The sequence below is a fragment of the Dicentrarchus labrax genome, unplaced genomic scaffold (genome assembly GCF_905237075.1).
Source record: "Dicentrarchus labrax unplaced genomic scaffold, dlabrax2021, whole genome shotgun sequence".
Lineage (NCBI taxonomy): Eukaryota > Metazoa > Chordata > Actinopteri > Moronidae > Dicentrarchus > Dicentrarchus labrax.
Window position 1 is genome coordinate 17,683,623 of NW_026136724.1, and position 13,535 is coordinate 17,697,157.

General features: G+C 39.0%; 1 protein-coding gene and 1 long non-coding RNA gene across 2 annotated transcripts in view; one reads left to right on the forward strand and one right to left on the reverse strand.

The window, feature by feature from the left end:
• The window catches only part of LOC127359283 (liprin-beta-1), a 67,992-nt gene that overhangs the window by 45,492 nt on the left and 8,965 nt on the right, over positions 1-13,535 (reverse strand). The window lies entirely within an intron of this gene.
• On the forward strand, positions 543-11,858 carry LOC127359286 (uncharacterized). The gene is made up of 4 exons (XR_007882634.1): positions 543-695; positions 795-954; positions 1,296-1,346; positions 11,688-11,858. It is a non-coding gene; the product is annotated as an uncharacterized LOC127359286 (long non-coding RNA).

Consider the following 13,535-nt stretch of genomic DNA (forward strand, 5'->3'; position numbering starts at 1 on the left):
TTTACTTAATTTGCTTGTGTGTGCATACAGCAGACTCTAGGACATAAATATAGCTTTATATCTCACCTAAGCTACAGGATGTCTCAGACATGTCAACATGGATATGTACGCTTCGCTTCCGTTAATGGGATTCTGCCAAAGCCGTGCGTGTACTAAGTCATATTTCAGTTTGCGTGCAATTACCCCTTAACCTCAATAATGTAATGGCTTACTGGGCTTCCCAGGCAACTATTAATCTCTAAAGCTACTTCATTAGCAATTATACATGAAGGAGAAATTGCGAGTCAGGTAGTTGTTGAGAAACAAACATTCCTGTTAGCTGACACTGATGTTTGTGAGGGAGAAGGGCACGGGGATTGCAGTGTGGAGCATTAGCTGTGGGTCACATTCAGGACTTGGCTCGTTATTTCAGTTCACCTGCAGCGCACCTCAGACTCCTTGATTAGCCTGACAACTGGCTGCTTGTCCATCAAAATGTGCTCTCTGGTCTGATGAAAAGGTTTGGGTGGTAGAGGCCGTAATGGATTTGGGAAGGACAAAAATGGAAAGTGAGCGGACATCCAGTAATTGTATTGCCAGTGTGCTCAGACCTGTTGGCAGCACTCTGTGATTAAAGAGTCCAGCTGGCAGGAGACAACAAAGGAGAGGATGCAGCCCTTCTGCCAACTTTTGTCTTGGAATTACAGCAACATTATGTAACTTTTCTACCTTAAAATAACAGCTTCAAAGTCATTTTGATGTTGTAATAGGGTGAACTGTGCCTCTGTCATTCCCACTCTTTCTTTGTGCCCCAGCGTCATGCCAGAACCAGAGCCGGGGAGAGCAGGCATTGTAACGGGCCTCAGCAACTTCTATAGACATAGCTATCGGCAGAGTCAAAGAGACCTACGAGGATGCTGGAGGAAGCTAAGAAGAGAAAAGGAGAGCAAAGATACAGGACGCAAGAGGCAAGAGGTTTGTAAATATTTTTTTTTTTTTTGTTAAAATTAGAAAAAAACAAAGCGGCATAAAAAAAAAAAAAAAAAAAAAAAATTTAAATTTTTTTTTTTTAAAAATTTTTTTTTTTTTTATTTTATTTTTTTTTTTTTTTTTTTTAAAATAAAAAATTGTTTTTTTTTTTTTTTTTTTAAAAAATTTTTTTTTTAAGTTTTTTTTTTTTTTTTTTTTTTTTTTTCTTTGTATTTCCACTTTCACCTAAAAAAACTTTTTCCCCCATTCCCTTGTCTTTTATAATAAGTTTTTCCCCATTCCAAGGACAAACAAAAAGAAGAAAACTGCCCTTCTGCTTATATTAGGACATTTCTACCAGCCGTTTCCTGTGCAAAGCTAACTGAAACTTCAAATAGGTTAGTCTCCCTTCTCTTGTCTGTTTTGTCTTGTCGCATATTTTTGTCTTGTTACGCCTGTCATGTGTGTTATGCATCGGTCCTGATGTTAATAATACTAATTCATAATTCCCCACCAATGTATTTTGTTTTGAAAATGTAAGGAGTTGAAAGTACAGATATTTGTGTAAAAATGTAGGGGGTAAAAGTACAGTAATTGCCTGGGTGGGCGCCCTGGTAGCTCATCTGGTGGCGCTGGCGGCCCATGTAGCAAGGTTGAGTCCTTGCTGCAGTGGCCATGGGTTCGACTCTGACCTTTGGCCCTTTGCTGCATATCATCCCCTCTCTTTCTCCCCCGTTTTCATGTCACTCTACAGCTGTCACTATCAATTAAAGGCAATAAAAGCCCAGATATATAGAGATTTTTTTTTTTTCTTAAAGTATAGTAATGAAGTATTTGTAGTTTACGTCCCACTGCTGCCTGCCTGGCTACACAAATGGGTGTGTTGTTTAAATTGACTAATTTATTGATGTTTTTGCTCCCAAGATGTTGTGACAATATTTTTTATAATAGTATTTATGTAATGTATGTATTTATGTAGCTCTTTTTGTTTTGTTCTCTTTGTGTTTTTTTCTTCGTATTATTTTGTATGCAAGTAAATCAATTATGAAAATGTTGCTTTGTGATTATCTATTCCAAGATAATTTCAATTTGCAAGTTTCTATATCTACACAGTCCAAAGTTAATTCTTTTAAACTTTTCTTTAAATAAAACAAAAGGAAACTCTACCTCCAGGGCATTTTAAGACAGTATTATTATTTTTCAATTTTAGAATTTTACCCTAACTATCATTAAATATTACAATTATGATTAATATTGGGATGAAAAAGAAGAATGGTAATACTACAATATACAGAGGAAAGTTAAATTGGCCAGCTCAGTCCCACAAGCGTAGTTGCTCTAAAACAAGATGAAACAGGCTGGACTGCTTTTTGTTTCCAGGCTTTATAAAACCTAAATTGTCCCAGGCTGCACTCGTGCTCAAAATGGTATTAAAAGGTCGGAGAAAAAGCCAGATGCCAGACCCAACTCGGCCATAAGAGAAAACATAGTCATACATCAAAATATCAATTCCAAAAATAAAAAGAAGGCAACTAAGGACAAGGAAATAACAGTTTAATGTAGATTTACTCTTCAATGTAACCAGCAAACATATTCACAGTGTTGTTTAGTAGAAAATAAGTTTGCGTGTTAGACTTTTTATTCCCCCCCTCTTTTCCCGAAAAACTTTCCTTTAATTAAAAACGTTCATATACTCTTTCACGCAGCAAGAAATAACAACTTTTTGAAGGTTCCTTTAACATGCTTCTCTCTAGTACTTTATATAGTTTCCAACGGATTTAAAGCTGCAATTAGACAAAAATATAGTGGTAAACAGTCATTTCCAGAAACAAAACAAAAAAACGCATCAAGCTTAGTACACTGCACACGGGTACAATGAAGGCTTGTCTACCCAGTGAGCAATTTCAATTATGAGCAGAGAAAAGCCTTTCAGAGCAGTTCATTCCCCATCTTCGTTGGCAACTTTATTACAGCCAAATGGTCTGTTAACAGTGATGTGAATGTTCCTGACAGAAGAACTTTAAACAGCCACTGCTAGAGAGCCTGAAGTGTATTCAACAAATTTGCACTGTGACTCATGAGTCAGGCAGTTTTTAATAATAAATGTGTGGACTCTCAGTTCAAAGTGCTTTCAACGCAACTGAACATTTCCTGCTCACCCACAGCTTTGAACCTGTGATCCTGCTATCATAATAGGTCCTGTTCGATGATCACAAGAGGCATGTGGGTTTTTAATTTTGTAGTAAGAATGGGATAAATTGGACTGACAATAATGTCCACCATTTCTTGTGTCATGCAACTTTGCACACCGAGTAACACTGTGGAATTTGTAACATTTGCAAACACCTCAGTACTACATAATTAAGAATTTTGAGGGAAGCATTCCTTATTCCTTACTCCATCCAGATGGGAAAAGATGGGATTTAGAAGCAGGTATACTGAATGCCGACTGAAAAATAAGTGGGTATACTCTATATACCTGTGTATACACTGCTACTCAGAGCTAATAGGTGGTTCAACATTGGTGCCAATTAGACTGTGAAGAAGAACAGAGAATATTTCAATGTACTCTATGATCACAGTGGGGCTTGATTTTAAAAGCCACAGTCCTACCACTAGTGTGACTGCTACTGTAACAATGTTGGTCTGGAATTGGACACATTTCAGTCTCAGATGTCGACCTGTTCACATGCATTCACCATTTAAATCACGACACCTTTTTACCACACTATAGGCGTTTTCAGAACAAACTGTTCTGGAGACTCGCACAGTGGAACTGCCCACTGGGAAGCTCCCCTGAAAACTCTACGTTCAAGGGCTTTTATCCAGTTTTTGCTTTCACACTCCCAATAAGAACGATAAGCTGGCCAGCAGTTAGTGTAGCAACGTCCTTTCAGCGCCACAGGCCGGAATATCCAGAATTCTTACATATCTGCTGCATGTGTTTCTACCGTGATGTTTGAAGTGGCTTTTATGCTTCATTGTATGTTTAGTCACGGTACACCATTCACTTTAACTATGACAGATTTGCCATGGACAATTACCTATGGCAAAATGAACTGAATTCATTGTGCATGCACAAGTCCGACCTATCACACAATGTAAGCAACAGTGAAAAAGAATTTGTGCATCCACCCCATCATTCGGATCGGCTCCAAAATTGAATGCGGTCTTCCTTGCCTCATGCTTCACCCATACACCAAGTTTCATGAAAATCCGGCCGGTAGTTTTTCCGTCATCCAGCTGACAGACAAACAAACAGCACTGAAAACTCATGGTGGACGTAATGACAACACCATTTAAGAAGCCTGCTGACAAAATGAATAGCTGTTTCAAACGAATGTCTGCTGCCAGGCTCTGAGCTGGTCCTGTGAATTCCTTCTGTCAGGCAATGCACAGAATGGCTTTGCTAGATGGATTATTCTAGATTCATGAGCATGAACATGATGCTAAAGAAAGTACAGAGCTAAGAATCTAATCAGCAGTGCCATCAACAATAGAGAGAAAGGACTATTCCGCTAATAAATGGGTCTCTGGCTGTGTTGAAATGAACAGCGCATTATTACCATCAGAGCAGCTGGCACTTACATGAATCAATGCTATCCTGTGATAGATATTTTCTAAATTACGTATGAATGAGAACAAAAACCTGGTATTCTAACTGAACCTTTTATTTATTTAATTCATTTTTATATAAGAATTGTAGGTATTAGTGATAAGCGTGGCTATTATGTTTCTCTGTTTAGCACCATTTTATTATGCTGATTCAATTTACAGAATATACTTTGTTAGTTGCAGTTTAACTGAGGAAAACTGAAGAAAATGTTGTTAATTATAAATATGTTTAAATATATAAGGGATCAAGATGTTTTTTTTAATATTGTTTTAGCTTTGCTGCTAGCATCATGGCTTTTTGGGTGGTAATGTGAGTATGTGGTGAGGTGGTCCAGACTGAAGTATCTGTCGGATGGATTGCCAAGACATTTGGTGCAGACAATTATGGTCTTTGGAGGTTGGAAGTAAAAAACAATATAAATACTTTGTTTCAGGTAGCTTTATACACAAATTTGAGAAGAATTATTAATCATTAATTACTATTATTTTTTGAATCATTGCACAACTTCTTCTGAAGACAAGCCATGAGGAAAATGACCCAAACACAAAAGACGTAACAAGATGAAAATGAAAACAACAAGACAAAAGAGAGAGCGACCTTATTTGAAATTTGTTATTTTTGCACAGAAACAGACGGTAATGTCCCTCAGAGAAACAAAGAGAGTAGAGAGTCTTTTTAAAAAAAAAACCATAAATATCTGTTATTCAACTTGACTGAAGAACGTGTGTACTTTCACCTCCTCTGATGGTCTCTGAAGGATGAAGCCCCTAAATTTTGGGTTTTAAACTACATATCACTACAACTGTTTACATAGTTTACTGCATAAGAGGATGAACCTTAATGATTTCAGTGATACCCTGATGTATCATCTACCACCAGCAGGTCAGTTTTCACTTCTCCAGTTACATCTCAATCTGTCAGATTAATTTATACAAAATTGTCATGGTCACTACAGGATGATACCTAATGAATTTGATGATCCACTGACTTTTCCTCTAGTGCCGGCATAAGAATGATGATTTGGGAAATATCTCTCAAATCACAATTATTAGATGGATTGCCATGACATTTGGTACAACCATTCATGTCCCCCTCAGAATGGATTGTAATAACTTTGGTGATCCCTTTAACTTTTCAACTAGCGCCATCATCGTGTCATATTATGAATAAATACTTGAAAAACTAATGACATTCCCATCCATTTCATCGTCAACCCTCATCATTACAATGTATTTCTCATCCTGTCTGGATACAATTCCTGTGCTCTTCTGGTTTAAAGTACGGTTTGGTGCTGATGAAAGTCCAGTGTGTATGTATTAGAGTATTTTTCAGGTTGATCACTGTATCTCACATATTCATGTTTATTTGACAATTCATTATTGCTGACTAACATCTGACCAAAATCCAACAAAAAGAAGTCTTCAAATGATGTCAAAATCACTCCTGAATGCAGCTGTCACCACCAAATATTGTCAGTTTAGAACCACTTGAAAGCCCAACCAGTATTATGAATAGGAATTGATTTTTACTGTCATGTTGCATCTACGGCTAACAAGCCCTCAGTGACGTGAAACAATCATATCGTGGAGAACGACTGGATTTCCTGGCGACTTTCCAGTGCAGGATTATCCCCGTGGTTTGCAGTAGCCCCTCGTCTCCGACCCTGTCACTACCGATTGCCTGTATTTGCAATTATGCCTTGTTTACTTCTGTCATTCCCTTCAGCTGTGGCAAGATGCTTATGTAACACAACATGCGATGCATGATCATCAGCGCTGCTCTCTCCCGGAGAAAAATCAATTTGCCCCATTGGTTCTCGCCTTGCCCTTTCTGAAAGCTCAATCCTTTTTTTTTCTTCTCTCTCTGGCATGTGTTCTCTGTGTTTCCTGCCCATATGGGTGAACAGTGGGAGTCTCTTCATGGTTGCTAACTAGTACAGCTACCAATCTGCCCACAAACCAAAACACAGATCGGGAGTTTGAAGCTTATTCTTTATGAAACATGGCGCTCAGAGACAAAAAATACTAAAGCAGCTGGATGGTGCTTTTGGGTTTAAACCACTCAAACTGTTTTTGTAACTAAAAATGTGTGAGTAGTTTGCATAACGTTTTGCAAATGTAATGTGTCTGTGTGCGTTTGAGTGCAGTCTTTTGTGTGAATGCTGTCAAATTGTTTACATAAATCTTTGAAAAGATCAACAAAACATTTACAGGTCAATCTAAGAGAAGGGCGCAATCACATTCCTGTCAAACACATGTCCTACTGCTTTCACTGTACGTCTCAAATGAACAAATGTGGTGCACATACGACATGATCATGACTCCCATCCCGGTGCGCTTCGCTGCACAAGGGGGGCGGGAAATCTATTAACCTTTAAGGCAGCAGGAGAACCACCCAGCTAGCCGGGAGGGGAGCAAATGCATCTGTATTTAAAGGTTAGGGGAGATGTGGAGTAATGAAGCACAGAGTGGAAGGGATGGTGGGGTGGGGTGGCAGTGGGATATTTAGGAACATAAACAAATTACCGTTCAAGCTCACCAAACTGTTCATATGTATGCTCACCAGGCATGTTCAAATTAGTTTATCCGAACTCTGGTGGAACAGAGAAGCTAGCCGAGGCCATTTTGTTTTAAATCTGTCAATATGTTTCCACCTACAGATGATGCAGCAGTGGTATGAAGTAGAAATTACAGCTTGACACTGATCCAAAACCAGGAAGATGGGGATGAATTATACACACATAAGGAGACAATTTTCCCTTTTAGGGAGATTATTCCTCAGATTCAAATTCAGAAAAAAACTTTATTTCACATTATAAGGCAGGTTTTCCACAGCTTTTCATAGTGGAGGCTCATACTTTGCCTGAAATGAAGGGCGCCTTCGCTTACATCAGAAGAATTATTACATCTTTATGAAATTGGGCTTATTGGGCTTCAGGGAAGATGAGCTGTGGTGCTACACACACAGCAAAGGCCACATATTTAATGAGTGGGGTGACTGCAGAGGATTAAGCTCAGTGCATTCAAACTCACAGATGTCAACTTCACCGCTTCTACTCACACCAGCAGGATGATTAGGAAGGCGCAGAGATTACTTTCACCCTGCAATTGTCCTCTTGCAAATGTTTCCCTGTGAAAAAAGGATGTGCAGAGCCTCTTGTCTTTTTGACATAATCATTAATGTAGCCATTTAAACTGCAGCTTTTATTTCATTTGAGGCACTTTAAGAATTAGATTTATGTATTTATTCTTCACTTTCTTTAAAACTCTGGGAACATTTGTACTATGCACTGTGTTGGTCATTTATTATTAGAACTAAAGTGGCATTTAGTACTAGTACTTCACCCCAAAAAAATGTCTTGTTGTTGCTGCATGTTTGAGCTTCACTGTGCAGAATGATGTATGTTCGACGCTAGAAGAATGTTTTCATGTTCGCCTGCTGAAAGTGGAAAGTTTCTCTGTGCTCATTGATTTAATTGATTTAAATACATGCGTGTTTGGGGGTTTTATTGTGTGAATATCTTTAAAGTTTAAAGTTGTGTTGTGGATTGCTTTTCAAGGTTTTGTAATACTGCAGTGCAAATTGTCTCAGTTTTTACTAATAAAGCCCTGAAACTTAAAACTAGAGTGAAGTTAAAACTTCCTTTGAGCCCTGATTAACAGCAGCCAACAGACAGCAGATATAGACAATAACAAAGCAATAACTCTTGAGCAGACTCTGCTAATTTGCAGAAGTAAAGCTATTTACCACATGCAACAGTGCAAAACATGTGCTATAACAGGGTTTCTGCAGGTTTCAACAGGTTAAATTTAAGACTTTTTAGACCTTTTTAGGACCATTATGAATGGGGGTGAACCTGGGCTGCTGCATACAAGTAAATACATAGCTCAAAACAGCTATATGTATTTTTGTTATTTTAACCAGGTAAGTCAACTGAGAACCAATTCTCATTTACAATAACAACTTGGCCAAGAGATACAGCTAGTGCATGACAGCTATAATAACCTTATAGTGTTGTGTGTTGCACGCATGCTGTCAAGATTACAAGCAGCAGCTACTGACAATTCATGGAAAGCTACTCAAACATGTCCGCACGTACCAACAAGTGAGTAAACCAACCAACACAAATGTGGCATGCTTTTTCAGTGGGGGCAAGATAAAAGTCTCAGAGCATTCATACTGTACATGCAGCAAAGCCTACTGTGACCTTGAGATTTATAGACAGCAGACTTTTTATTATAACCTTGCCTGTGCAGCGGGCATGAGCCAGCGTCACGCTGGAATGGATCAGAAAGAGCAGAAGCATCAGCCAAGAGAAGTAGACGGTTACATGTTTGCAATAATCCATCTATGTGTGGAAGCAGAGTGACTTTACGGTCTAATTAAATTTACCAGGGTCAATGCAACAAGATGTTTGAAATGAAACCTGATGCAGGTTTTTTTTAATAGAACTGCGTTGTCTCTTCCAGATGGTATGACTCTTCGGATGTCTGAGGGAGCGAAGATAATTATTTTCAAAATCAGGCAGGAAAAGTAAAGTTCTGCCTATATGTGTTTGCTGTATGTTGAAATGTGAGAATATTTCAACGAACATGGTTATTTCTAGGTCCAACTATGGAGGCCAGAAAGCAAAGACGTTGTCATTTTGAATGGTTAATGAGGAGAGTAAATGGCCTGCGTGGATCCCTGCCCAAGGCCATATTAAAATATTTAATGAGATATTTAATGAATAGCTCTGTATACCTATCTGACAAGAAGCCACGATCTCTCACACATGCAGACTAGGCTTCAAATGGTACGCCTTTCCCTCAAATGCAATTTCTTCCATTTTTATGACATACTGTGTGTAGCAGTGTGTAAAACTGCTAGCATTAGCCCTACTGATGGCAGAAAAGTAATCAGAAAGGCCATTTTGAATCCATCATTTTGTTATGCCACACAGAAATGCTTCAGAGGTTTTAGACGAGGAGCACTTTGCTGAATTGAGGCAAATTCAAAGAAAGCATTCAGTCGGAGAGTCAGAGTGACAGTTGTATTCAGACCCAGACAGACAGAACAATCTGGAGGACAACACAGCTTATGTTCAAGACAAACCTTTTGCTCAAGTCAAGTTTTTTTTTTTTACTGTAATGGATTATTTCCAAGAAAGGAAATGAGTTTGAGATTTATGGCCCAGTTGAGTTAAACAGCATTTCATCATCCACCTGTCAATCCAGCTGTCAATCGACTTTATAACCTGACTTCATTCACTAGGATGTGTAGTGTTTTCTAGTGGTTTATTCAGTTTCAAGTGAGCAATAAATGAAATGACAGTCAGGTGAAAACGGGAACCTTCGGTCTGTGAAGCCTCTCTTCAGCCACGTGTGTTACCACAGTGTTAGAAACATTTCTCAAGTGCTCATCCTCTCGACAGGAGCCTCAGAGGAGCCTCGGCTGCCATTAATTCATTAGCAAACAAGCACAGATCTGCCTCTTCACATTCACAGTTACACTGTGTCTCTTAGAAACTACAATCTGGCTCTAAATGTGACCTGTTTGAATTGAGGTGAATCCATTTGATTTCCAGGGGGTAATTTTCCCACAGGTGGACTTTCTACTCATGCGGTCGGGCCAATCCACTGTTCACATTAATGAGCAGAAAGAGCTGCTCTCAAAAGTATAATGGGACTCTGTAATGGTTACAGGGTGATCGAACCTGAAGGTTTGTGGGCTGTACTGATATTTCACAACCTGCCATTTGCACACAACAGTGGAGGTGGCCATTGATCTTAATACATCGTTCCTTTTGTAACTTTGCGAGTTAGAAATTATATATCACAGGAAAACCCTCGATTACTATGATTTACTTTTCACTGCACCTTTTTGTGAAACAGCACATTGCTTTACATTGTGGGAAAAGAGTGGTACAAGACATACCCAGTGCAGTTTGGAAATAAAAAACTATTATAAATCATTCAACTCACAACTTATTGCCCTCTGCAATGACATTACAGGAGACAGTGAAAAGTATAGTTGTGATTATTATTATTATTTTGTATAATTCATAAAAAATCGAAGACAGCTTGTTCCAGTGAGAATAAAACCACACAGTTTGGAGGGTAAATGTGAGACATTTGTGCTGCACATGTCTGCACCTTCATAACTAAAAACAAGGCAGTAAATGTGGTGACGTATGGCTATATGTTTTTTCTGCAGGAAACTACGATAATTGGTCAAATTTGTGTAAAAGTTGCGGCAATAGGACAAAAATGCAAGGTCGTGCAGAATTCACAGGGATTGGTTGAATTTGCGTTAATTGTTGTGATCACAACTTCCTGGATCAGTCCCTGATGTGTACATTCAGTGTATTTTCAAAGCTATAACCAATTTATTAGAGTAATAATGTAAAACTGTCATTAGGGCAGTGTATGACATCAAACCAGTTCTCTATTGAGCCACTATTAGTCAAACACTCCATACCTTTAACTTGACAGATACATTTGTACACTAAGATTTCATGAAATGTTTCGTTGGTGTTTTTGACTTGACAGCGCACATAAAGCCAACCATTCACAATCACTTGATCTCAGCCAGCTGTGATTTTGCCACACCTACCTATTACACAGGGTGCAAACTACAGGGGAGCCAGGAAGAGCTTGTCTTCTCTGAATAAAACATGATTTGTGAAATTTTGGAGGGTCTCTAAAATACTGACAATATTTATGCCATGCATTTCAAGTTTTGCATGTCTTTATCATCATGGATCATGTGTAAAATTAGACTATTATTGATGAATGTTATTAACTGATTATTATATGTGATGTGCTGGCATAAAGCAAGTAGGCCTAAATGAGATTGCAGCTATGAATGTTACTGTTATAGTCAGTAGAATTCTTCTCCTTGGTTTCCCTGTGTCTGCGTGTTTGGACTCCTCACACTCTCCTTGATTACCTGCTCACCTGTCTATCTGCTCAAACCTGCCAGCCAGCAACTCATCAGCCCTATTTAAACCCCAGTTCTCCATCCACTCTCCGCCAGATCGTTGCATCTACAAACCTGGTGGTAACCTTCTAGGCCAAGTTGGAGTATTTAAGAGAAGTGTTTTTTGCTACGAACTTTAACCTTGTTTTTCCCCGTGTCTCAGGATCATACCCTTCGCTGTAGCTACCTGCCCGCTGCTTCCTGCCTGCCACGCTGCCGTATCTTCCGGTTCCACTCTGCCTGGGGTCTAGCCATTTCACCACTGCTAGCAGGAGCTAGACCTAACCATTAAATTTTTCCGGATTTCTAATAAAGCCTGTCTTTTAGAATCGTACCAACCGAGTTTGTGATCTGCTTTTGGGTTCCTCTGTTTAACGTAACATGTTCTTTGCAACTAGCGCAACTCTGCTCCACTGAAAGTACAGTTTCAGAAAGCACCGCAGATACACAGAAACACATAATACATACACAGAACATCCAATTTGTAAGTGTAGGAGGTAATGGGACACATCTGATGTGGCATTTGATTAAAATGTAAACTGGAAAGATTTTAAATTACATTTGAAAATAATATAAAAATAACACATTAGAACTCAAATTACAGAACACTACGCTGGTAATGACTGAATGACCGAAATGTCAGTTAGGTAACTGTAATGAGATTTTTTTTCTCCCACTCGCTCTAGACTGAACATAACTAAGACTGATGCACATATTTCTTCATTTATGCATCTGTAAATAAAGCAGTCCTACATTTATGAAGGACTGCCAAGCCTCCTAAAATTATTATTGTTTGTTAGCTTTGTTCAAGCTCGTTATTCTACATTGATGGCTTTTGGTAAACACTACAAATCTTTCCAAGTCAAATAATGCACATACAGTAAGTAAAGTTGTTACTAGCTAAGACATTTCTTAAGGTCTCATGGTGCAACTTGATTTTGTTAAACGTTAGTTTGAATGTCAACTTTTTCTGATCCGATGGAAAGAAAGATGGTTGCGTCTGCTCAATAGACAGAAAACGGATTTGTTAATCAAATTAATGATAGAAGACACTGTTTTTGCTCGGATACAGTAGCTAACACTTGTGAGGACGACAGAATCTGCCAAAATATATAAATAGGACTGCTAGAGTTGGTCCCTTGAAGGATGCTTTCAAATCAGTATAAAAGTTGGAGAGTTATCCAATCTGCATTCTTCCAGAAGTTGTTTCTCTCGCAGCGTCGGTACTTTTCCTTCCTGTCCTCGTTATTTCTGTCCCTCTACTTCTCAAACCTCTGCTCCTCTAAAAGTCTGAAATAAAGAAGAGCCTGACAACCCAGATCACTGGCTTTTACATCCCTGCCCTGTCCATTCTCCCAAACCATTACACCAAGTCTGATAATCCAGTCCGATAAAAAGGAGACAGGCCAAAACCGAGCCGTGTCTCTGTTAGCTGTGATTACACAACAGCGTTATCCCTTCCTCCTGCTTTGGCCTTTTGTCCCAGGTGATGTGCTGATGAGCTGCTTCTCCCTATAGGCACGCTATCTCTGCAGCTCACCCATAAAGAGGGTGCAGACAGCCAGATAGGATCATTGCCCATCCTGCAAGAGGTCTGAGCCAGAGGCGAGGCAGGGTTTTGGTTTTCGTCTAGTGTGTCCTTTGTCAGGTTGTTTTACTGACTGTGTGCGGGTTGGACGCCTTGAGACTTTTTTGGTATTTATTTGCGAGACTGGCCAAAAAAATTACAGCATTTTCAGGGCCTCCGTATAACAAGGACCTCTTGTGCTTTTACAAATGTCTTTTAGGGGAAAAGGCCGATGTAACATGATGTACAATAATAACACCACAAAACCTCTTGACACAATAAGGCTATAATCATTCAGTCACACTCCAGACTCAATATATGTGAGGTAGGGAACAGAAAATAAAGCTTCAATCAATCAACCACAACTCAGTTTGTCACTGTTAAAGCACTTATGGGGCTTTTCTGAGTGAAAACCGGATTTTCGCACGATGTGTGTCCATCACA